Source organism: Schistocerca serialis, chromosome 3 (assembly GCF_023864345.2).
Source record: "Schistocerca serialis cubense isolate TAMUIC-IGC-003099 chromosome 3, iqSchSeri2.2, whole genome shotgun sequence".
NCBI classification, from domain to species: domain Eukaryota; kingdom Metazoa; phylum Arthropoda; class Insecta; order Orthoptera; family Acrididae; genus Schistocerca; species Schistocerca serialis.
The window spans coordinates 382,747,315-382,772,033 of record NC_064640.1 but is presented as its reverse complement, the minus strand read 5'-3'; positions in this window follow the sequence as shown (position 1 = coordinate 382,772,033).

The window sequence follows — 24,719 nt, the reverse complement described above, 5'->3', positions numbered from 1 at the left end:
GGATCAGTTTTAAGTCTTTCATAGAGCAATTAAAAGTTGAAACTCTCTCCGGGTCCATTGGTCCCAGGGCATGCACGCTAGGGTTAAGCTCCAAATGGCCTTGTGACAGCATCGAAATCTGGTAAACTGAAGTATGACCAGATCCCAAGATATTTTAAGGATGTTCTCTTTCCCAGTGAGGAACAAAAATCTGTATTATTGTTAAATTATTGGGGTTTTGAATGCGACAGAATCGTTTAGAGCGTCATACCTTAGGACAAAAAACTTATTCATCTGGTGATTCCAAAGGGATTCCTGGCACAGTTTCAGCCATGAGACGTATATGGCTTCCGACGTTGGAAGAACTTTGTCAGAAGATTTTCAGATTTTGTTCTGTAGAATGAGAATGATGTGAGTCTCCACTTACAAACAATATAATGAAGCTGCAATCAATAGTATGTTATCAATTTCCTTTGCCAAAGCTTCCCAGTGTACTGAAATACGTTTGACACAAATCAGGGTATTAAGAGGATCACTCATGACAATTTGATATCCTGCTGAATTTGCTACAAATTGTGTTCTTCGTTGTGTGTATCATGTGAATATATTTCTTTCATTTTATGTGCATGGTGGAAAAACTTTTTCTGCTTTAAGATTTTCATTACAGAGTATCAGAATTGTAATGATTTTGTATCATCGTAGTGATGTACTTATTATCTTCAGTTAACAAAATACACATATGTGAAACGATAAAATAAAACATAAAAACATGAATATAAAATGTATAAAAACAACGTAAAAGAAAAAACAAATATAAGTAAAATAAATAATTGGAATAATATGAATTTTTATGTATTTTAATTAGATATATTGAAAATATTCCTACAGCATATTGTGTGCAAGACATTTTTCAGAAATATTATTTCGGGACCCAGCTTTATTATACATGGCTGTCTGTAGCTTGAAAACTTTTTTAACTTATGTTGTAACAAAAACTACCATTTTGCAAAATTAATTAATGGTCGTGGGGTATTTTGCAAACTCTTAAATTGTAACAAAAGTTGATTACATAACTTTCAAGATCGTTAATTACGTATTAACTTCTACATGAAAAATATTTTATGTATATCATGATTTCGAGGATATTTTCTAAACCTAATACGACAGATTACCTTTTGGGGTGTGTTTTTAATCCTTCAGAAGTGAAATTGGCGACAAACAAAAAAAAAGTACCTATTGCATTATTTTTTCACCTCTACACATCGGCCAAGTTTCATCTGAATCGTTTATTTACACTTGTGAATGTTTCCTTGCCACTAACACGACGAGGTTAGTTGCTGCTATGGGAGGGTTACCACTTAGCCTTGGCGAATAATAACTTGAGTGAGGATATGGCTTGTTTGCAGCTAGAGATGTATCCACACGTACAGTGCGATGACGTCTGGGGCACCACGATAACAATTAATGTGACAGGATTAATGTGGCAGCTAGGAATGGTGGATCAGCAGTGATGCCCCCAACTACAAACTGGACACAGAAGGGACGCTGCATCATCTCCACAGACGAATTCCAGTTCTGCGTACAATATCACAATGGTCGTATTGCTGTGTGGAGGCACCTGGGAGAACGAATATTGCTAAATTGCATTCTTCATCATATACAGGCTCAGCATCTGGCGTAGGCTACACGACACGATTACCTCTGGTGCGTAAGGCTACCAAAGCTGACAGCGGTCTTTAGATTTCTGACTTGTTAAGGCCGATGTCTGTGTCCTGTCTTAGACAGCACTCTACACGATAACGCTAGGGCAAACGGTGTTCGATTAAAGCCCTCGCAAGCACTTTCTCTAGATATCTCACCCATATAAAACATCTGCTCCAGGATTGCCAAGAGACTAGCATACAACCACTGGCCAGCGACTACGATTGATGAAGTCTGACATAAAGGTGATACAGCATTAAATGACGTTCCCGTATCTGCCGTCCAGGCCCAATTCGAGTTGCCGTCCAATCGTGTTAGAGCCCTTGTTGCCGCCAGTGATGGCAACTGTGTGTACTTAATTACAAGCCCAACATGTGTGTAAATCACCTATCAATTAAATCGTGTATTTTTATTTTACTGGAAGCTATTAATAAATAAAGTTTTGTTATTTACCATCTTTCCTGGCGGGGCCAGTAGTGTGTGTTCCTAGTTTTGAAAGTCTCTACATCACCTGCAGCCCCTCACCCAGGATTTGGCATGCGGTAACTTGTGCCACTGTATCGCATATCTGCGACGCTTTCCCCCGACACAGCAGCAGACGTTGTGAGAAGCGTTCGGCGGAGGAGGAATAGGAGCGGAGCCGCTTGCTCTCGGCGTTACAGCTGAGCGCGAAGGGAATATTTCGTGTTAGCGGCGCCCTCCCTGGCGGCGGAAGCGGGGGAGTATAAATTGTGGCGAAAGCCAGGCTGTGGCAGCCGGCTGGAAGAGGCAGAGCCAAGAGGCAAGAGGCGCGTTCGCATCGCCTGGCCCGCGCTTATCTCAGCCAGCCGCAGCTCCCCCGACAGATAAGCTAAGCACCCGCCACAGCCAGTTTTTTCTCCACCTACTAACAAAGTTTCTCCACGGGAGGCAGCCTTCACAAGTCTCGAGATCAGCCACACAGTAATTGCCAATGGACAGTATCAAAGAAATTAACAACTTCGCTAACTGAGGAATTACTTAATGTTCCCTTCAACGGACGGAGGCCTTGAGGGCGAGGAAAATGTAATTTTGATTATGACAGCAAAATCAAATCCACCTTCTGATTTATTCAGAACCTTCCGAAACACACACATCAAGGAAACCGGATATTGCTTTGTCTCGCGTTTGATGTACAGAATGAAGTTCATTACTTGGCTGTCCTTTGACTTCGATTTATGATTAGTAATTTATTTTCTATTGGTACAATACGGGGTGATATCTGAAGCATTTCGTTCGAAGTCTGTGATTGTTTGTTTACCAAGTAGGGTAGGAAGCCTTTTGGTCACAGAACTAAATGAATTAAAATTTTACATCTAACATCCACCAATAATCACTCAACTATTGGCAGGGTATTTCCTACAGTAAACTTAGCAACAATCATACTTACATGAATGGAAGAAAATGAAGACTAAGGTTTAACTTGCCGCCTACCGCGAGATCACTAGCTACATCATCAAACTCTCGAGCTTGGGATGGGCATTAGCTGTAAAATTTTCAAAGGAAGAGTAGTGTTATTTACTTTGAATGGTTTACCTATCTTGCCAGCTACAGCCCTGTCACCATGCCCTTTCCTCCCACACTCCTAAACGCTATATACCCACATCGCTCCTCACTGTTTCCAGTCCATCGTTATCGATCCATCCGCACTGACCCCCATTCTTACATTCTGCTTTCCTTCCACTACGACAATTACTTGGACCTAATTTCAATGGACTTAACAAAAATAGCATTGCCATCAACATCATACCTCCAACCGCATTATCGCCTTGCGTGTTGTTATGGGAATATCTTTAAAAGCAATAATGTTTTATTGTATTGCAGCAAGTTATGATGAAGACAGGGTGGTGTAGTGGTTAGCATCGCTGACTGGCGTTCTGCGGATCACCATTTCGGATGTTACCCCAACAATTATTTTTTATTTAACCTACAATGTCTGTTCCTTCAGACATGCATGTCTGAAGGAACAGATATTGTTGACGACCGACAGCTGTAGTAAAAGTTGCGGAATTATTCGCTGAAGGCCACTTCTTTTGACGTCAGCTGTATTAGATATAGATACACTCCCTGTTCTTGACACATGCCTCGATGGACAAAACGACGGTACTCACACTGCTCTTATTTCATTGTGGTCTCAATCTCCTGTTACGGGAGTCACGTAATGTGCAATCATAGGGGAATGTAGACAGTATGGCGTACGGAGGCTCTGAACGCTTCGCGGTGCGTACATGGATAGCCGAAATTGTTAAGGCGATCGTATGCGATAAGCGGGAAATGTGGGTTCGAGTCGCGGTCCGCCACAAATTTTCATGTGTCAAGAATAGGTAGTATATTTATACCTAATAAAACTGACGTTAAAAGAGCTCACCTTTAGCGAATACTTCCATAATATTTGTTATTTAGTATTTATAGTTTCTGGAATATTCGTGAAATATGTTTGGAACGTTTGTATATTCTGGAATTACGGATGTCTGTATAAATACCCGCGTTCTGGAATATTCGATGTTTGTACAAATAGCTGCACTCCGGTCCTGGAGTTCAGTTTTGTTCCGGCTTACGCTAGTGTCAGTAGTAACCGTGTTTTCAGGTCTAAGTGTTGTGCTTTACTAAGGGCCCTGCCTCAGGATTTGGACTTTACTGTGGTTTCGATGTGACATTGGTACAGCCGACGGGTACTTGAAAACATGTACTTCACCGTGGCTCTAATTAGGCAACGTTAAGGCTATCGCCTACATGGATAGGAACCAGAATACAAGGAGCACATCGGGCATCCTTCAGGAGACGCTGGTTAGGGCTAGACGAAACGAATGAAAGGATTCTACCAACTCTCCGAGGACAACAGTTGGGTTGACATGACGTGTTTGGCAAATGTGTACATTTTTATGGGCGGCACAGCCCAGCAGTGGTTTGGGAACAATGAAGAGGAGCTCAACAGCTTGGTCAAATTCCAGGCCTAACTGAAAATCCCGTTGAGGCAACAATCAGCGCCAAGTATGGTGAGCGGAAGACCAATTGTTGAACAAGACCTAACGTCATGGGGAAATGAAAAAGTCGTACACACAGAATGTTTTGGCTCTAAGGCACACCGCAAAGCCAAATATGACAGAAGCTGGCAAAATCTCAGCCTTCACATGGTGAAAGGAGTCGCAGAAGATACCTATCAAGCTCTCCTGCTAAGAGGTGTCACGAAAGAGGAAATCGTCAAGTGGTACCAGCGAATGGAGGGAAAAAAAGAAGTCAGAAGAAAGAGGTATGACCGTCTGCTAAAACGGTCCTTATGGCAGCTGTGGAAAACCACCATGAGCTCGCCTCTCTCGTAAGTCAGGTAGTAAGGGAAGAGGCAGAGCAAAGTATGGCAGCCAGAAACGTCCGACAGGGTACTAATTACACAACAGCCATGAAAGTAGACCCCAAACGTCTGAAGGAGAATGTCGAAGAAGAGGCGTATTAATCTTTGGCATCAATCGCCGTCACTAGTCGAACGCGCCACGAAGAATCGACTTAGCCAACTCCATCTTAGGCCACATCCGTCAAGCGAGAACCCAGCAACCTATCAACGCACGTACAACCAGCTCCCCGTCCGCCCCGATAGCTGAGTGGTCGGCGTGATGGATTGCCTGCCTACGGACCCGAGTTCGATTCCCGGCTGGGTCGGAGATTTTCTCCGCTCAGGCACGGGGTGTTGTGTCGTCTTCATCATCATTTCATCCCCATCCGGCACGCAGTTCGTCCAATGTGGCGTCGAATGTAATAAGACCTGCACCAAGGCGGCCGGACCTGCCCCGCCAGGGTCCTCCCGGCCAATAACGCCAAACGCTGACTTCCATTTTTTACCAGCTCCCCCTCCATGCAAAACGCATCGCAGAAAAAAAATATAAATAGACATTTAGAGGATGGAGAAAACGCTGCAGAAGGCTACAGCCGACCTGTAGGACGAATTCCATCGCCGTACCTTGCACGAGGTTGCTACCCAACTCACTGTAGCCCTTTCACGTCGTCGTACAGAGGTGGCAGCCGCTTCCCTAGCTGCTGAATTCAGGAAACTTAGGGCATACGACCATCTCTGGTGGTGAGGTCGCCACAGAAGAAAGTCCTCCATGTTCGGCAGTCACCAAGATCTTAGGAAATCTCATTGACGTCATCACAGACGGCCGAGCTATCCGGGCGCTAGACGATTCAGGGGCTTCTTTTTATTTGATGTCGGATGCTCATCGCCATCACCTAAAGATGACTACGTTCTGTGATTAAAAAACGATTGTACTGAAAGTAGCAAATGTAAAATACGTACCTTCTTAAATCAAACTCTGGAGCCAGGTCTGTTGATATCCATAAACCAGTTCATTTCAGAGCAAGAGAGGTGCATATCAGCCAGACAGCCTGTGCAGCATGTTGCTCAATATAGGGAAAGGCAACGACAAGTAACGATCGTTTTGAGCACCTCTGTGCCAAGTGCCATCGCAGCCTTAACTTTGTTGTGTGTTGTTTTCATTCTCATCAGGCAGGGACCCAATTCCAAGAGAGAACCGACAGTGGTCCAAATCCCAGTGGATTGGATACCAAGGGCGTAAGACAGGTAGGTAAGGGGTTGATTGAGCATTAAGTGGAGTGGTCATCTAGTAAGGAATTTTTACGTTTTAAGAGCACTAGACCACATCTAAGTAGCCGGCCAGTGTGGCTGAGCGGTTCTAGGCGCTTCAGTCTGGAACCGCGCCATTGCTCCGGTCGCAGGTTAGAATCCTGCCTCGGGTATGGATGTGTGTGATGTCCTTAGGTTAGTTAGGTTTAAGTAGTTCTAAGTTCTATGGGACAGATGACCTCAGATGTTAAGTTCCATAGTGCTCAGAGCCATTTTTGAACCACATCTAAGTTTTCTAATAGTAGTAGTAAATATGTCATAAGTACGTGCCGACCCAAACAAGTTTAAGAGTAGTTAGAGGCTGACCCGGGGATCGGGTCTTCCCAAAGGGGAGAATAATGTAGTGGTACCACCGTTTAAGCTAGTTACACACAAGTTACAGCCAGGAACTTGCCTGTTGACAGTAAGTTAGGCTAACCAGCGGTTGCAAAGTAGAATGGAGGCCACATGGCCGTAGAACCGCTAAGAAGAGTAAACGCAGTGGTTTGTTTGGCTCAAATTATTGGAAGAAGGGGCCCACTGGCCTAACCTAGGTGTTATGAATACATGACTCGGAGTGGCGCATTAGCAAAACAGAGGCGCACAGCCACGTATAAATAGGTACCAGTTTTCTAATGAAGGGGATTCACGTGTGGCAGCTCTCCTGGACGGTGGGGCTTCTCACACCACCGACTACACACAGCACCAGCAGCGTTCCAGTCCACGGCAGGTCGCTAGTTCGACCCTCTGAGGCCAAATCGGGGTCCATAGCCAGCCAATGCCGGGCCAGTCGATGGCTCGCTACCACGGGCAGTCTTGTTGGCTTCCAGCACACGCCAGAAGCATCCTGAGGTGAGGGCCGTAGATTTGGGTGTCAAATCATAGGCGCTTGCTGTCACCGCGATCTTAATCATGATGTTGAAGAAGCACGCAGCAGGCCACCCTGCAGCTCCCAACGAGGGGCGCTGAGGCAACGGGGATGGAGGCTGCTGAGTCGGCTGCCGGCGCATCCTGATGTCCTCAAAACACCACTGCTGTACACAGCCAGCATGCCGCAGTACGTTGCACGAGTCACTGAAGTAGCCCTTCCACACCAAGCTGTTTTGCTGACAGCAAAATGGCGTCCTCGGCATTGTGGGACCCTGTGACATAGACAGAGAGGAACACGGCACTGCAACTGGGAATAATAAAACATTTGAAGATCACGGCCGAGATTTAATATGGCGCATCCTGACAGTTTCCATCCACATCCTACATTCCTCCACCGCATGCCAACATCTACATTTGGCAGTGGCTGCCACACTTTGGTCCCCTCTTGTGCTCCTTGTGAAGAAGCGTGGCATATGGTGTTTCTGCGTCGACTACTGATGGCTAAACAAAATCACGAAGAAAGATGTCTGTCCTTCGCAGCACACTGATGGAATCCTAGAATGGGTGAAAGGAACAAAGTATATCTCAACTACAGACATGCAGAAAGGCTACTGGTACATCGAAGTATTCGAGGCTGATTGGGAAGAGAATGCCTTCATAACTCCAGATGGCCTCTATCAGTTTAAGGCTATGCCAACGCCAGATGAATATACCGCAATTACCACTGGGGCATCCGGTACTAATCCCTCCTGTAGCAGCGCCATTCAACAGAACTGGAATAGACCTCTTGTGGGGGTTCCCGAAATCGACGAATTGCTAACGATGGATAATAGTCTCCACTGACTATTGCAGTCGAAACCAGTATCAGAGGTAACATTATGTTGCGACGTCACCCACAGGATGACAGGTGCATACTATTCACGGAGGACTGGCGTATAAACATGTTAATAATAGGTCACTGGCAGATATGCTCTTGATGTCGGACAATGAAACTGGGATACAATATAATCTGTCGTTGCCTTCGCATACAACACAGCGAAGCACGGCGCTTCATGGTTCACATTGTTCTTTCTGTTTCATGATGTTCAGGGTTACTATATCAAACCCCTCACATGAGTGCTGATGATGCAAGAGAGCCTCGACTCCCAGGATAAGGAACGAGAGTGGTACAATGCCAAGTACGAACCAGTGCGTTACAACCTAGGAGACTTAGTTTGGCTTCTTACACATATGCAGAAAGCAGTACTATAATTAGGACTATTACAAAAATTACTAAAGCATTACTTTGGGCCATATCGTATCCTTCGTCGTTTGCCGTACATCACATAGTAAGTAGTCGATCATAACGCTTCTTCAAGAAAGAGCACAGACGTCTTCCGTATAAAGCCCTACTACAGTCGTGAGGCGCAGATAGATGACGCGAGGTTCAAGAAAACTGAAGAGCTACTGGACGATCGTGAAGATTCGTCGTCAAGGGTACCTTCGATGCTCATAGTAGTAAAGAGGATGTAACAAGACGACCATAACGCGAAGATCCGCTACTCCACCATGCAGAGAACCATTGACAAGATCTAGATAGAAGGTGCTATAGTCGGCTCCAATGAGAACTTACGAAACAGCGGGTCATTCGTCACGTAGCAGAGGCAGTAATTCCGCGAACTCTGGTTCACGCAATGTGGCGTAGTGATTATTGGTTAGCAAAGAAGGGATACAAGGGGAAATGGAGAGATGGTTGGCTATAACAAAGTTTGCTGTGGACCACCAGTTCAATCATGACCGCTACCAATTATATGTTCAAAATGGTTCAAATGGCTCTGAGCGCTATGTGACTTAACTTCTAAGGTCACCAGTCCCCTAGTACTGGGAACTACTTAAACCCAACTAACCTAAGGACATCACACACACCCATGCGCGAAGCAGGATTCGAACCTACTACCGTAGCGTTCGCGCGGTTCCAGACTGTAGCGCCTAGAACCGCTTGGCCACCCCGGCCGGCCATTATATGTTATTTAGTATTTATCGTTTCTAGAATGCTATTGAAATATCTTATGTTTCTAATGTTTTTATATTCTAGAATATTCACTGTCTGTATGAGCAGTATGGAATATTCGATGTTCAATAAATAGCTGCACTCTTCGTCCAGGAGTTCAATTATGTTCTTACTTTCAGTTATGCTTTAAGTTCTAAGTGTTGTACTTCTTTGACGACCATACCTTCGGATTCGGAATTGACTGTGGTTGCAAGGCAACTTTATTTCAATTGCATTATTCTACTGGTTTTGTTGTACATAAATATGTCACTATTGTTTAACAACTGAGTTGAAGAACATCGCCCCTGTCAGTCTACTGGCAAGATCCTCGCACATACTTTTGTGCACCCTTAGACCGATACAAATCCATGACATAATTTTTAAATCTGGCTTAGCAGTGTGCGTGTGTTGCTAAAATTTATAAGAAATCTTTGATGAGAATGAGACTGCCTTTCTAGGTTTAATTTCTGAAAAATTATTTTACACTGTATATTATCGTAGAGGATACAATGATATCTTTGTATCCAAACAGAGTTAACTACTGACGTATTTTATGCGAGTATTTTACTGTAATGTATTATACTGTCAACAGCAATGTTGTTGGAGTTTTTGAGAATTGGCTTAATCCGCACACAATTGCATGTATAGCTAGAAGTCCCTTTTGCCCTACTTTTCCTCCTGTGTTCATGATTTGTGTTGAAATGCTACAATCTACTGGCGTTATTCATTTTTCCGAACGATGAACGGCTTTGTTTATGTCATCGGGGGCTACTGTAGGAACGACATTATTTTAACTGACTGATTATAAAACGGTTATCAAACCCGTATTTGTATCTTGTAGGTATTCATTATGACACCAGAGGAATTTTCCAGGGTGGGTGGGAGCAGATTGCTCCAGTTCGTCTCCTGCCAGCTGGCTAATAGTCTCTTAGATAGGAGAGACCCACTAGTTTACTGCTGCGAAAAATGCAGAGACTGAAGAGTTAAGCCACGAAAAAAAGTCATCTGGACGAGCAATATTATTCCGTTCAGTAGTTCAGTTCATACGCATTTTAATATACAGTTTCACTCTGACATTCGTTGTACTATGTTCTTTACTTCTGTAAATAACATTAAATCTGCCAGAAAGAAAAATGTTGGATTTTGTATGTGTATCACTGCGTGTCCTGAACCAACTGTATTTATATGTTAGCGATAAATATATAAATTGGAACAAGAAAAAGAACAGAGTGATTACTGCTTTTAAGCATACATTATCTTATCAAAATCATCTGGACATCTATCAGTGGACGATAATGTGAAAAGTGTCCACTCCTCGCCTTTTTTGACGGCCTCAAGTTTCCTGTGGAGGATTGGTAGGCCGTCATTTCTCGAGGATCGAAACTAGAAAAGGTAGTGGTGTAGGACGCTGGGCTATGGAGCGAAGTCGACGTTCTTACTCATCCTCAAGTTCGGGCCGGCGGAGCCAACTTCGGGTATGTCATTGTCCACAAACCATTTTCGCACAGACACTGCTTTATGACAGTGTGCGTTGTCATATTGATACAATAAACCATCACCTTCATACTGTTCCTCTACTGTGGGCAGTACGCAATGCTGTAAAATTATGTTCAAGTCCTTGCACATTTAGTATTTTCTAAAGCGACAAAATGAGACCACACCACAACGATGAGAAACACCCTCGTACAATTACACCACCTCCTTCGTACCTCACTGTTTGTACTACACTTGGTGGCAGGTTCTGTGCATCAGGCATTCTCCAACTAAAATCCTACGATCGGATTGCTACAGGGTACAGCGAGATTCATCACTCGTTTCCAGTCATCCACTGTCCAGTGGTCTTTACACCACCTCAAGGGTCGCTTAGCATCGACCACAGAAATGTATGACTTACGAGAAGCTGCTCGATCATTGTAACCCGTTATTTTTAACTTTCTGCTCACAGTCATGGTACTAGCTGAACTGCTGGTGGCACTTTGTAAGTTATGAGTCAGTCCTTCCTCTGATTTCATGTGATTCTTTACAAATATACTCCACAATGCACGACGTACCCTGTCCGTCAGTATCTGGGGCTTGCCTCGTATTGGTTTAGTTGCGGTTGTTGCCTGGCGTTTCCACTTCACAATCCTATCACCACCAGTCGATTTTGGCATCTTTAGAAGGGTTGAAATGTCCCTGGAGGATTTGTTACTCAGGTAACATCTAATGACTAGATTACGTTCTAATTCACTGACCCCTCCTGATAGACCCATTCTTCTATTAGTGTTTCTCTACTGACGACGTAATGTTCCCCGCCTCCTTTTATACTGACAAATCCGCCTCTCGTGATACACTCCTGGAAATTGAAATAAGAACACCGTGAATTCATTGTCCCAGGAAGGGGAAACTTTATTGACACATTCCTGGGGTCAGATACATCACATGATCACACTGACAGAACCACAGGCACATAGACACAGGCAACAGAGCATGCACAATGTCGGCACTAGTACAGTGTATATCCACCTTTCGCAGCAATGCAGGCTGCTATTCTCCCATGGAGACGATCGTAGAGATGCTGGATGTAGTCCTGTGGAACGGCTTGCCATGCCATTTCCACCTGCCGCCTCAGTTGGACCAGCGTTCGTGCTGGACGTGCAGACCGCGTGAGACGACGCTTCATCCAGTCCCAAACATGCTCAATGGGGGACAGATCCGGAGATCTTGCTGGCCAGGGTAGTTGACGTACACCTTCTAGAGCACGTTGGGTGGCACGGGATACATGCGGACGTGCATTGTCCTGTTGGAACTGCAAGTTCCCTTGCCGGTCTAGGAATGGTAGAACGATGGGTTCGATGACGGTTTGGATGTACCGTGCACTATTCAGTGTCCCCTCGACGATCACCAGTGGTGTACGGCCAGTGTAGGAGATCGCTCCCCACACCATGATGCCGGGTGTTGGCCCTGTGTGCCTCGGTCGTATGCAGTCCTGATTGTGGCGCTCACCTGCACGGCGCCAAACACGCATACGACCATCATTGGCACCAAGGCAGAAGCGACTCTCATCGCTGAAGACGACACGTCTCCATTCGTCCCTCCATTCACGCCTGTCGCGACACCACTGGAGGCGGGCTGCACGATGTTGGGGCGTGAGCGGAAGACGGCCTAACGGTGTGCGGGAACGTAGCCCAGCTTCATGGAGACGGTTGCGAATGGTCCTCGCCGATACCCCAGGAGCAACAGTGTCCCTAATTTGCTGGGAAGTGGCGGTGCAGTCCCCTACGGCACTGCGTAGGATCCTACGGTCTTGGCGTGCTTCCGTGCGTCGCTGCGGTCCGGTCCCAGGTCGACGGGCACGTGCACCTTCCGCCGACCACTGGCGACAACATCGATGTACTGTGGAGACCTCACGCCCCACGTGTTGAGCAATTCGGCGGTACGTCCACCCGTCCTCCCGCATGGCCACTATACGCCCTCGCTCAAAGTCCGTCAACTGCACATACGGTTCACGTCCACGCTGTCGCGGCATGCTACCAGTGTTAAAGACTGCGATGGAGCTCCGTATGCCACGGCAAACTGGCTGACACTGACGGCGGCGGTGCACAAATGCTGCGCAGCTAGCGCCATTCGACGGCCAACACCGCGGTTCCTGGTGTGTCCGCTGTGCCGTGCGTGTGATCATTGCTTGTACAGCCCTCTCGCAGTGTCCGGAGCAAGTATGGTGGGTCTGACACACCGGTGTCAATGTGTTCTTTTTTCCATTTCCAGGAGTGTATTACTACTCAATTCCGCATTGCGTGGGGATGTCCGGATACTTCTGATCAAATAGTGTATATGTGGGTCGTATCTGATCATTGTATTAACTATTAATTTTATTTGCTACTATTTCGAAGATCAGGCTTTTTTCATGTCTATCCGTGTGAAGGAGATACTGTTTGATATGAAAGTGTCACGTGGAGTACGACTATGGGATATCATGTTCTTTTTGTAATTTCGTACGAATTAAATAGAACCGCAGTAGGTACCTTAAAAAGGAGTGCTAGACGTTCCCAATCTCGATATAGTATTCCAGGAAAAGGAATATGCAGTAAATTTGCATGCTTATTTCCAGAGGTGCTGTGAACCACTACATTTCATGCAATACTTCAATACTTTGGTAGATACTTAGTTTGGGAAACAGAAAGCCACTTTATGGCCTTAGCAAACTGCATTAATATACGAAACATTTGCAAAAACTGTCAACACGGCAGATAACAAGATATCCAGCGCGAATCGCGTAAGATGTAATATCCCATTTATTGGCTGAACACATCAAGATAACGAAACTGGATTTGGGCAAATGACAGTGCTGTGAGAGTCTCTAAGTTAGTTACAGGGCTAATTCTCGTAACTCCTATATCAACCGATGTATTGAAACACGTATCTTTTTTTTTTTTTTTTTTTTTTTTTTTTTTTTTTTTTTTTTTTTTTTTTTTTTTTTTTTTTAGAAATGGCGCTATGTACTTGTTTAATTTCATTCGAAACGTACAGTAGAGTAATAAATTTTTCGTAAAAGTACCCAAGAAATATGCTGCAATTGAAAAGCAAGGCGTGTAAACACGGCCGGTTGGCCTCTCACTACAGGATTACGGGACTCATCCCGAGATATCCATGAGGCTAGCAGACTATTGGTGACATGACCTTTACATGTATTGAGTTTCACGTACTGAGTAAGCTCATACGATCATTTTCTCTTAACTTTATGTTTTAGCTTTATTTTCGGTATTTTTACTTTCTTTCAGTTTCGTTACTTTTGTCTAATTCAAATGACAAAAAGTAGTGTCACTGAATTCAAACGAAATTAAGAATTTAGTGTTGAGTAGTGGAAACGTAGGCTACAAAATCGTTATGTTGTTAAACTGTACGGCAACAGTTACACGAGATCGAGAAAATACTACTGGTCGAAAATATTACAAAATGTAACACATGTTACGGACAAATAATAAAAAACTCCTTAGAGTGGCTAGTTAAAAAAAATCTCCACAACCGAAATATAGGGGTAAAAGGGTGCTTCGAAGTTTTGTTTCATGTATGCTTGTATCCATATGACAATTCTAGTTACGCGATACAGCCCGCTGACGATCCTTACACAATAAAAATGGAGCCCGGGGGATGGGGCTTCGGGGATTATCTGGCTATTGTCCACCGCTTCCTGATACGTCTTTAACTCAGTTTTAACATGCCAGTTTTTTCAGCTGGTGAAATTGATTCGTGACGCCCTGCTTATTGCGGGTAACAACATTTCATTTAGATAAGGTTGAGTCCCCCTCCTGCCCATATCATGGGCTTCATCTTTTAGCGACATATGTGCAGCTGAGGATGTGCTCTGATATTACGAAACCTTTCGTATTCCAATAAATAAAGTTTCCCCACACAGCTGAAACTAGTTTATTTGTCAGATATGGATTACTTCAGCTACGGTTGCCCACAACTCTTTGCATGACTATTAATTAAAATTACAGTTGCGCGGTACCAATTGTACTGTTTGGTAGTTTTGGCACAGTACATAAATGACGTAGTAAATGGTAGAATGACCGGTAGCAATGGTAGCATTGACAGGGAAATAAATATAAATGAATGTGTAAGAGAGAAACAGGGACCCGTCTTCTTGTTTGATTGTTTGTTTTGCACATAATTGGAAACGCACATCTTTCAGTGTTAGTCCATTGTGTATTTTGTATCTCTATAGAATATAAATTACATTTTATAAGTAATATGTGTTACTTGCTCCGGTAACTTCTGCGATTTTATGCAACCAAAGCAACTTCTTTGATAAAAGTGTGGTTTACATGCACAAATATAAAGAAGTGTCTCAGTAGCTGCGCGGTCAGCGTGACGCATTGTTAAGCGAAGTGACCAAGATTCGATTCCCGGCCGGGGCGGATATTTTCTCCGCTCGTGGATTTGATGTTTGTTGTCCCTACGTTTATATCGTCATAAATGACAGTCTACCCTTGAGTTGGTTACATGGACACATCTCATAAGATAATAAATTAAAGAAGGAAGATATATACTTACAGTTATAGTTGTTACTTTGTACTCAACAGAACGTTCTTCATCATGATCAAAGGCGCGAAATTCCTGTTATTCTTTATAGATGTAAATGTTGTTTCTAGATAACAGAAACATATTTTATGTAAGCTCGATGAAGTTTTGAAGCGATGTTCGATACATGATTGTTTTCCATTGATCTTTTTGTTTTACCTCTTCTCTTCAGGACATTGCATTTCTAGCGCTATGTGATAAGTTTGTACTTTTTTCATTTTTGTTACAGTATCCCTGTGTTTCACTCTAAAAATCAACAGTTTTCGAATAAAACCTGAATTAAACATTAACAGTTTAATTTTTGCTATAAATAGTGTTTGTTTTTAAGTGACAGAGAAGAGCATAACTATCTAGAACAAAAAAGTTCCATAGGTTGAGCAGCCTTTTTTATATCATCGCTCAGTTTCTAGACAGTTCAACGCCTCCGATTTCTAGAAGAATGTAGTAAGACATTCATCGCATATATGAATAAACCGATCGATATCAGGCAACGCTCAATAGGAATGCATCGCACATAATGTACAGGTAACGTGGGGAGGGTCTTATCTGACCAAGGCTACTAGGAAAACTACAGTAGTCCATGTTTACGTATGATAATTTACGGTAGCCTATGATAGTTTTACATCTCTAATTAGGATATTTCTACTCAGCTTCCAATTCAGTCTTGCACTAAAAAATTATAAGTAATGAATCTAGCAGCAGAGGAAGCGAGCGCGAGATAGACATAATTCCTCAGTAATTTATGTAAATACAATGTAAATAGTGTAACACACTGCCGGTTTCACATTCACTCAAGATTTATTGTTGCAACAGTACATATGGAGCACATGAAATGATTACATTTATACACTACTGGCCGTTAAAATTGCTACACCAAGAAGACATGCAGATGATTAACGGGTATTCATTGGACAAATATACCATACTAGAACTGACATGTGATTACATTTTCACGCAGTTCGGGTGCATAGATCCTGAGAAATTAGTACCCAGAACAATCACCTCTGGCCGTAATGACTGCCTTGATACGCCTGGGAATTGAGTCAAACAGAGCTTGGATGGCGTGTACAGGTACAGTTGCCAAGGCAGATTCAACACGATACCACAGTTCATCAAGAGTGGTGACTGGCGTATTGTGACGAGCCAGTTGCTCGGCCACTATTGACCAGACGTTTTCAATTGGTGAGAGATCTGGAGAGTGTGCTGGCCAGGGCAGCAGTCGAACATTTTCTGTATCCTGAAAGGCCCGTAAAGGACCTGCAACATGCGGTAGTGCATTATCCTGCTGAAATGTAGGGTTTCGCCGGGATCGAATGAAGGGTAGAGTCACGAGTCGTAACAAATCTGAAATGTAACGTCCACTGTTCAAAGTGCCGTCAATGCGAACAAGAGGTGACCGAGACTTGTAACCAATGGCACCCCATACCATCTCGCCGGGTGATACGCCAGTATGGCGATGACGAATACACACTTCCAATGTGCGTTCACCGCGATGTCGCCAAACACGGATGTGTCCATCATGATGCTGTAAACAGAACCTGGATTCATCCGAAAAAATGACGTTTTGCCGTTCGTGCACCCAGGTTCGTCGTGCTCCTGTCTGTGATGCAGCGTCAAGGGAAACGGCAGCCATGGTCTCCTAGCTGATAGTCCACGCTGCTGCAAACGTCGTCGAACTGTTCGTGCAGATGGTTGTTGTCTTGCAAACGTACCCATCTATTAACTCAGGGGTCGAGACTTCGCTGCACGATCCGTTACAGCCATGCTGATAAGATGCCTGTCATCTCGACTGCTAGTGACACGAGGCCGTTGGGATCCAGCACGGCGTTCCGTATTACCCTCCTGCACCCACCGATTCCATATTCTGCTAACAGTCATTGGATCTCGACCAACTCGAGCAGCAATGGCGCGATACGATAACCCGCAATCGCGATAGGCAACCATCCGACCTTTATCAAAGTCGGAAACGTGATGGTAAGCATTTCTCCTCCTTACACGAGGCATCACAACAACGTTTCACCAGGCAACGCCGGTCAACTGGTGTTTGTGTATGAGAAATCGGTTGGAAAGTTTCCTCATGTCAGCACGTTGTAGGTGTCGCCACCGGCGCTAACCTTGTGTGAATGCTCTGAAAAGCTAATCATTTGCATATCAGAGCATCTTCTTCCTGTCGGCTAAATTTCGCGTCTGTAGCACGTCATCTTCGTGGTGTTGCAATTTTAATGGTCAGTAGCGTAGATTAGTAGCACAAGCGGGTATGAGGTATCAACCCATGCTGAAACGCCCTTATTAGTCATGGTGTAGCCTCCACTGGTGGCAATAGAGGTTCTGACTGGCATCGAGTCAATCGTACAGATGGCGGATACTGTCCTGGAATACGTAATGCCACGCCTACTAGAACTGGTCATGTAGTTTTGTAAGAGTTGTTGGCTGACGAGTCGCGTAAGTCACTTCTCTTCCCACCAGATCCCACAAATACTCAACTGGAGACAATTCCGAACATCGTGCTGGCCAAGGAAGTTGCTGCACGCCTTGCAGAGCACGCGAGTTGCACGGACATTGTGTTGGTGAGCATTATCCTGTTGGAACAGCACATCACCTTGCTGTTGCATAAAAGGCAAATGAACGGGTCCACCAACATTTTGCACGTACCGAGCACTGGTTGGCTTATCATCCAGAAACGCCAAAGGTGAACGAGAGTTGTAACTTATCGCACCACCGATCGTAAGGTCAGCGGTGGGTCGAGTGTGTCTTGGACGAATGCGCTGTACAAGACAGCGTTTACCAGAGCTACGTCGTATGCGCAAACGACCATCCTCTGCGAAAAGACAGCATTTGAAGACAACGGCTCGCCATTTCGTCTTCCAAGCGATCTTCTGAAGGCTGCTGTTAAGCCGTGCACGTCAGTGCTGTGGGGTGAATGGAATACGGGCTAGAAGTGTGCTTGCCCGTAGTCGTACTGCTAAAAGCCGGTTCCCAACAGTTCCTGTTACCACATCTGGGCTCACCAGCCCTCTTATCTGTGCTCTGGTAGCTGTACGATCTACCACTGCTGCCCTACGATCCGACGATCCTCTCGGGCGTATGCGCTGCGTGGAGGTCCAGACCCTCGTCTACGGGTGCACCTGACCACTAATACCAGCATCAGTGCGCAACTGACGCAGCACGTCGATCTTGTCTAGCAATTCTTTGAGAGGGCCATCCCGACAGTCAGAAGGCTTCTTTCAAACTCGCTTAGTTGGCTGTAGGAAGCACGAGTGCTTGTACGTGGCATGGTGGCGTGCTTACTTGACACGTTTGCACCGCACTGAGCGTTCTGCCTGTGAGCGCTGGTAGTTATGACACTATCCTATTTGTTGGCGGACGACGTTGAAACCATTATCAATTGATCTACCATCCCCCAGGTGGCACATGCCGTCATTGCATCAAAACCGACTTCGTCTTTCCAGGTGTACAATTCTTTTTTCCGGCAGTGTATTATTTTTACAGTCGAAACTCAACTATATAGATGTCTATCTACATTGGCACCACGCAAGCCACCCTAAAAGTTTGACATTTGTATTAATACTGTTACTCCCCTCTCCTCCTCCTGTCGCGCCGTGCGCATACACACTGGACTCGTGTCCGGCAGGACGGTGGTTTCAATGCGCATCCAGACATCCTGACTTAGGATTTTCGGAATATATCGAGATCTCTTAAACCAAATGCTGGGATTGTTTCTGGGGATGAGCGGTTTGATTTCCTTCCCTATCATTCCCAAGATTTATGGGATTTTAAAGATTCGTCGTACCGCAGATGACCCACGGGAAGAGCCAAGTCTGCACGACATTTATGAAAACAAATTTCTCTAAATTTGCAGCCGTAGTCATTACTCAGAATGAAAGTGAAAGCTAATAAGTTCTACAATTTCTTTGTAAAGGCGATTATCGACATTTTATGAGTAATCCTTAAAGTAATTTGATACTTTGGCGTTCATTTTTTTAGCGTCATCCACTGGAGTTTGCTGACCAAATAAGAGTCCTTCTCGATACGAAGGTAAAGATATTTCATAGAAGTACGACCAGATCGACACCTGAATGCTGATTCTTTCTATTGAGAGAATACAATACTGTCACTTCAACAGCATCATGTTGTTAAGGAAGAATCATTTGCCGAATTACAGTAATCTCTGAATTCTATGAGAACCATAATACCTATTACAGGATAAATGATTGTCCTAGAACAAACTTCCCTTCATGTGTAATTGTTTCCTTTTGATAAACTGAAATTGAAAGAATTTCCGTACAAGAAGTGTTAACAGCGTTGTGCAAAAGACATTGCTTGCAGCCATTTGACACTACTCTGTCAACAAAAGTTTCATAAATCAGCACCGACACTCTTTACGGAAAATACGGCCGAGCTGAAGATGAAGATGTGGTGCTACGTTTCAAAAATTTTGGAAATTGTCTTACACTTCCACTTCACGTTCGAGAGATGAAACATAAAAATCTTTTCTCGGTTACCGAATAAGAATTGAATAAGTACAGATTTATCCCATTCTTCTGATGGATGAACGAAGGCTTACTACAACATACAGTCCGTTACTGTCACCTTTAGGAATAACGTGACACGTATTATTGCTCTGCTGTTATTTATTTTATCACTAACCTGTTTTTAGTTTCTCATACTACAGTCACTTGAAAAGTAAATGTCGCGACCACAGATGAAACGGCCCGCAACTTGTTCGGATATTACTCACACAGATGCAGGTGATATATAAAATGATGAAAAGTTTAACATTCTCTAGTGTTACACAAAAACTTTTAATAATTTCTTTTTACAAGAACTTTTGTTGTTTAGAAATCGTTACATTTAACAAAATTTGTTATTCTAATCAAACATTTAAATAATCTTGATTTGTCACAGAGGAAAATGGATATTGCGTGCGGTCATTTAAAACCGGCGTGTCTCCTATCCTGGAAGAAGCGCGCTAACGTGCACTGCTCTCCGTGTGTGTTACGGCGGTGTCACAATGGAGAACAAAATTGGCTCGCCTTAAAGTTATGTAATCTACATCACACTTTCGAAACACACTCAGTTTAATCTTTGTTATAGCTGCGTATGAGTACGTAGGTATATAACATAACATACAACCATGTGAAGGCAATCTTTCTGGTTTCTGTGAACATGAATCATCTAACGATATTCAACAACGTGCACATAAGCCAATCGGGCGTTTTGCTCTTGCTTTCGTCCATCCTACGATATCTCAAGACATGGAATAGTTCTTTTTAACACCTTATATATCGGGTTTTCTATTTGTTTGTTAATAAGTGAGCTTCCGCATTTTCTTTCAGTCGAATATCAGTCTGAGATTCATTTTCAGAATATTAAAAAAATTAATTCACTCGATAAGGAAATGGCTTACAAAACATTCTGAGACCGACTTTTGAGTGTTGCTCATCATTCTTCGAACCTTACCGCGTACCATTAACAGAAGAGATAGGATTCAATGTAGGTGTACATACTCGACACTGGTTCGTTTAGCCAGTTCGAGAATGTCACGGAAGTACTGTACAAACCCCAGTAACCGAAGCTGCATGACAGGCGGTGTGTATCAGGAAGACGTTTATTGTTGAAACTGAGAAAGCATACATTCGAAGAAGAGTCAGGCAGCATATTACTTCCTGGCACATATGACTTGCGAAATGACCACGACAAGGGAATCAGAGGCAGTAGAGCTTATTCGGAGGTATTTCGACAGTCGTCGTTCCCATGCATTGAACAAGAAAGGGGGAAATGGTGGCGATACCAGTAGTACCCTCCACCTCGAAGTTCAAATGGCTCAAATGGCTCGGAGCACTATGGGACTTAACGTCTGAGGACATCAGTCCCCTACAACTTAGAACTACTTAAACCTAACTAACCTAAGGACATCACACACATCCATGCCCGAGGCAGGATTCGAACCTGCAACCGTAGAGGTCGCGCGGTTCCAGACTTAAGCGCCTAGAACCTCTCGGCCACAGCGCGAAGTGGCCTGCGGAATATAGAGGACACGACACATGGGACGAAGACTTATGTTGCTTGGTTTACAAGGATTCCCCTAGCTCTTCTGCTATATCCACCATGTACTCATTTTCTAGACATTATTTCACATAATTCACTTCCGTAACCGAGCTCACTAACGCACACTTGTGTAGTAACACTTGATTCTGAGGCAGGCGTTCAGATTCCTGGTGGCGGAAGAAATTTTCGCCGCCAGTATTTTGGCGGCATCGAGAAGACAGGGAGTGGCAAACAAGTCGTGATCGTTAGACTTCGCGCCAGTATCCTCTATTAAATTGTAAGTAGATCACATGGAGTGACGGCATGCGACAGTGTGTGGTAATTTGTCCATTGGACGATTCATTAAACTTAACAGCGTCCTTAATGCTACGTGCCAGCTCTGGGTTCCCCATCTTCCTTTCCTTCATCAACACAAACACAACACGGCGTTGCAGAAGCACTAATCACGGTCATTCACACGACACAGCTGCACGCTTGACACCTGACAAAAGGTTGGAAAAAAGCAATGGCAAACCTTGTCCTCTAGGATATAGCCAATGTCAGCAAAGTGGAATGTCCCCAAATCTCAATTTCTGACTATGGACCTGCCAGCCGGAGTGGCCGAGCGGTTCTAGGCGCTACAAACTGGAACCGCGCGATCGCTGCGGTCGCAGGTTCGAATCCTGCCTCGGGCATAGGTGTGTGTGATGTCCTTAGGTTAGTTAGGTTTAAGTAGTTCTAAGTTCTAGGGGACTGATGACCTCAGAAGTTAACTCCCATAGTGCTCAGAGCCATTTGAACCATTTATTTTACTATGGAACTGAACTGGTATTTCAAAATGATGCGTCATTAAGTGTACACCAGATGCGTGCGTGCTCATTACAGATACTAAATGTTTGTCTGTTACAGGATTCTTTCACTTAATTCCCTTTTCGGCAGTACCGTTATGTATGATAATTGTGAGAAAAACGTGTACACTTTGTTGTACCTAGTTTTTTTGACATTTGAGACTAGTGTTTCTGAGGCAAATATTACGAATTGCTCCTGCATTCGACTAAACAGCTGAAATGGTCTGAATCACACATTCCGGTTGACCCACGACTCAGACTAACACTCATAAATCCAGATGTCGGTACGTGGGTCAAGATAACCCATGGGGGTTGCTACATTCCAATCTACGCGTTGTGTTACATGAGCAAGTTATCAACAGATATCGTAATAACCCTAATTTTATTTGTACTCTTACATGTGGAATATAACTTCTCGCCTGGCCTGTGGTATACCACTGTACTACAGCAATGGGTTGCAGAATACCTAATTCAATGAATATAATAACCGTATTTTTATCCCATTTTTCACTCAACGTGCAACGAAGTTAATTTTGTAAAGCTCGTTAATTCGATAAAAAGAATGTACATTGAAGAAAGTATTTTTTTTCAGATGAGATAGTATACACAGATTCCTGTTCTATGGACTGAAGTTTTTAGACGTACGCGCGGTGTTGCTAATCTTATTGGTGTTTTCGTTTCATGGGAGCTGTGCCAGCTGTTACAGGAGACAGAGAGTGCTTACGAGAAGTTCGATACTGCCTCCAATGTTTTCGTTTTGTACTCAAATATGTAAACGGAATCTCGTGTTCACAACGCTATTTCTTGTTTGCCTTACGTTTTCGTCGTCTTTTGTTTCTTGGTCTCTGAACCTTGTTATCCAAATTACTTATTTATGAGCTGGAAACTTATTAATCTTAGATTCTAATACAGAGTTTTTCGCGAAGATTAATAGGATGTCAGGAAACTATACCTTCTACATAAATGAAGACAGAAACTTCGGGTGAATTTTGACTTGAGTATCGAAACTAAGACTTTACCGTCGTGCCAGGTTTCAGTTGTCTCTTCTGAGTTTCCCGGTAGAGCTCTCCGTGGTGCATCTGGCTAGCTCATTGGCTCGCTCATTCATTAGACATAATGCGTCTAGTCATTAACACGACAACACAACAACAAAAGAAGTTAAGCAATCACCATTTCAACAAGCAGAATTCAGTTACAACTGTGTGGTGTAATTTTAGTCGGTAGAACAGCACTGGACCTCTTACAGCTCAAAGAATTCAAAGATGCATTAGTGGTTTCAAGGCATTAGTTACTTATGTAAGGGAAAATCCGTAGGTCGACGTCTTAGCTCTTTCATGACGTAGAGCACATTTAACAGATTTTTTCACATACCCTACAGAAGCCTTTCAGTCGTGGCAGCCGAAAATTGTAGTTTGATTAAAATTAATTGACAGTTGACGCCTGTTAGTGGCCGCTACAGCGTTACTGCAACGGCTGCCGGCTGCCACACGGTTATACGCCACACACAAACACGACGTGTCACTTCACAAATGCTGTTAATGTATGACGTGGAGCAGTGTTGGAAGCAGTCGCTGCAAGGTACGGAGGAAATCTACATCAACATGTAGATGTAGATGAAGAAGTAGAAATGCGAGATACTCTGTCGACAAATGGTTCAAATGGCTCTCAGCACTATGGGACTTATCATCTATGGTCATCAGTACCCTAGAACTTAGAACTACTTAAACCTAACTAACCTAAGGACAGCACACAACACCCAGCCATCACGAGGCAGAGAAAATCCCTGACCCCGCCGGGAATCGAACCCGGGAACCCGGGCGTGGGAAGCGAGAATGATACCGCACGACCACGAGATGCGGGCACTCTGTCGACAGCTGATTTTAAGCGCCCAATGACTGAACTTCGGCAGACGACGCGTGTTGTAGCCCTTAATTTAAACTCATATTCAAACCTAACTACATCGTCGTGATGCGGAATGTATCCGAGAAAACGGCGGTTAGAAATCAGCGGCAGAACTAAAATACCGCTCGCTTTGTTCAAGCAGATTAAAGCTAACCTTTATGAGCAGACTCAAGACGGAAAAATTTCAGTTTCAGTGCTGAAATTCAAATTGTAATCTCTTGCTATCATTCATTGGTTGCCTGCAATCTTACCAACCGACCAGTAATGCTGGTTGGCACATCGTTGTAGATTATAGGAGATATCGGCAGATTCCAAATGAAAAAGGAATGATAGGAAGAAAAATAAGAGCAAATCAATAATTCTATACGATAATGAAAATGCTGCGACAAAGTATTAAGATTAAAAAAAATTTTAATGAACTAACCGAATAAAAATAATATTGAAAGTCTTTTGATTAGCTGTAAAAATAGAAAATAAAACCCCGCGGTGTTTCACGAGTTTCAAACACATGACCTTCTACACGAGAGGTAATGCGCTAACCACTGCACTACGACACGGTGGATAACGGTGTAATATTTATAACTGATACCCAAATAGCAACGATGTCTTACAGTCTTCAAAACTTTGGTTTCACGTAATATCGTTGCGTAAAGTTTCTGACGTAAGC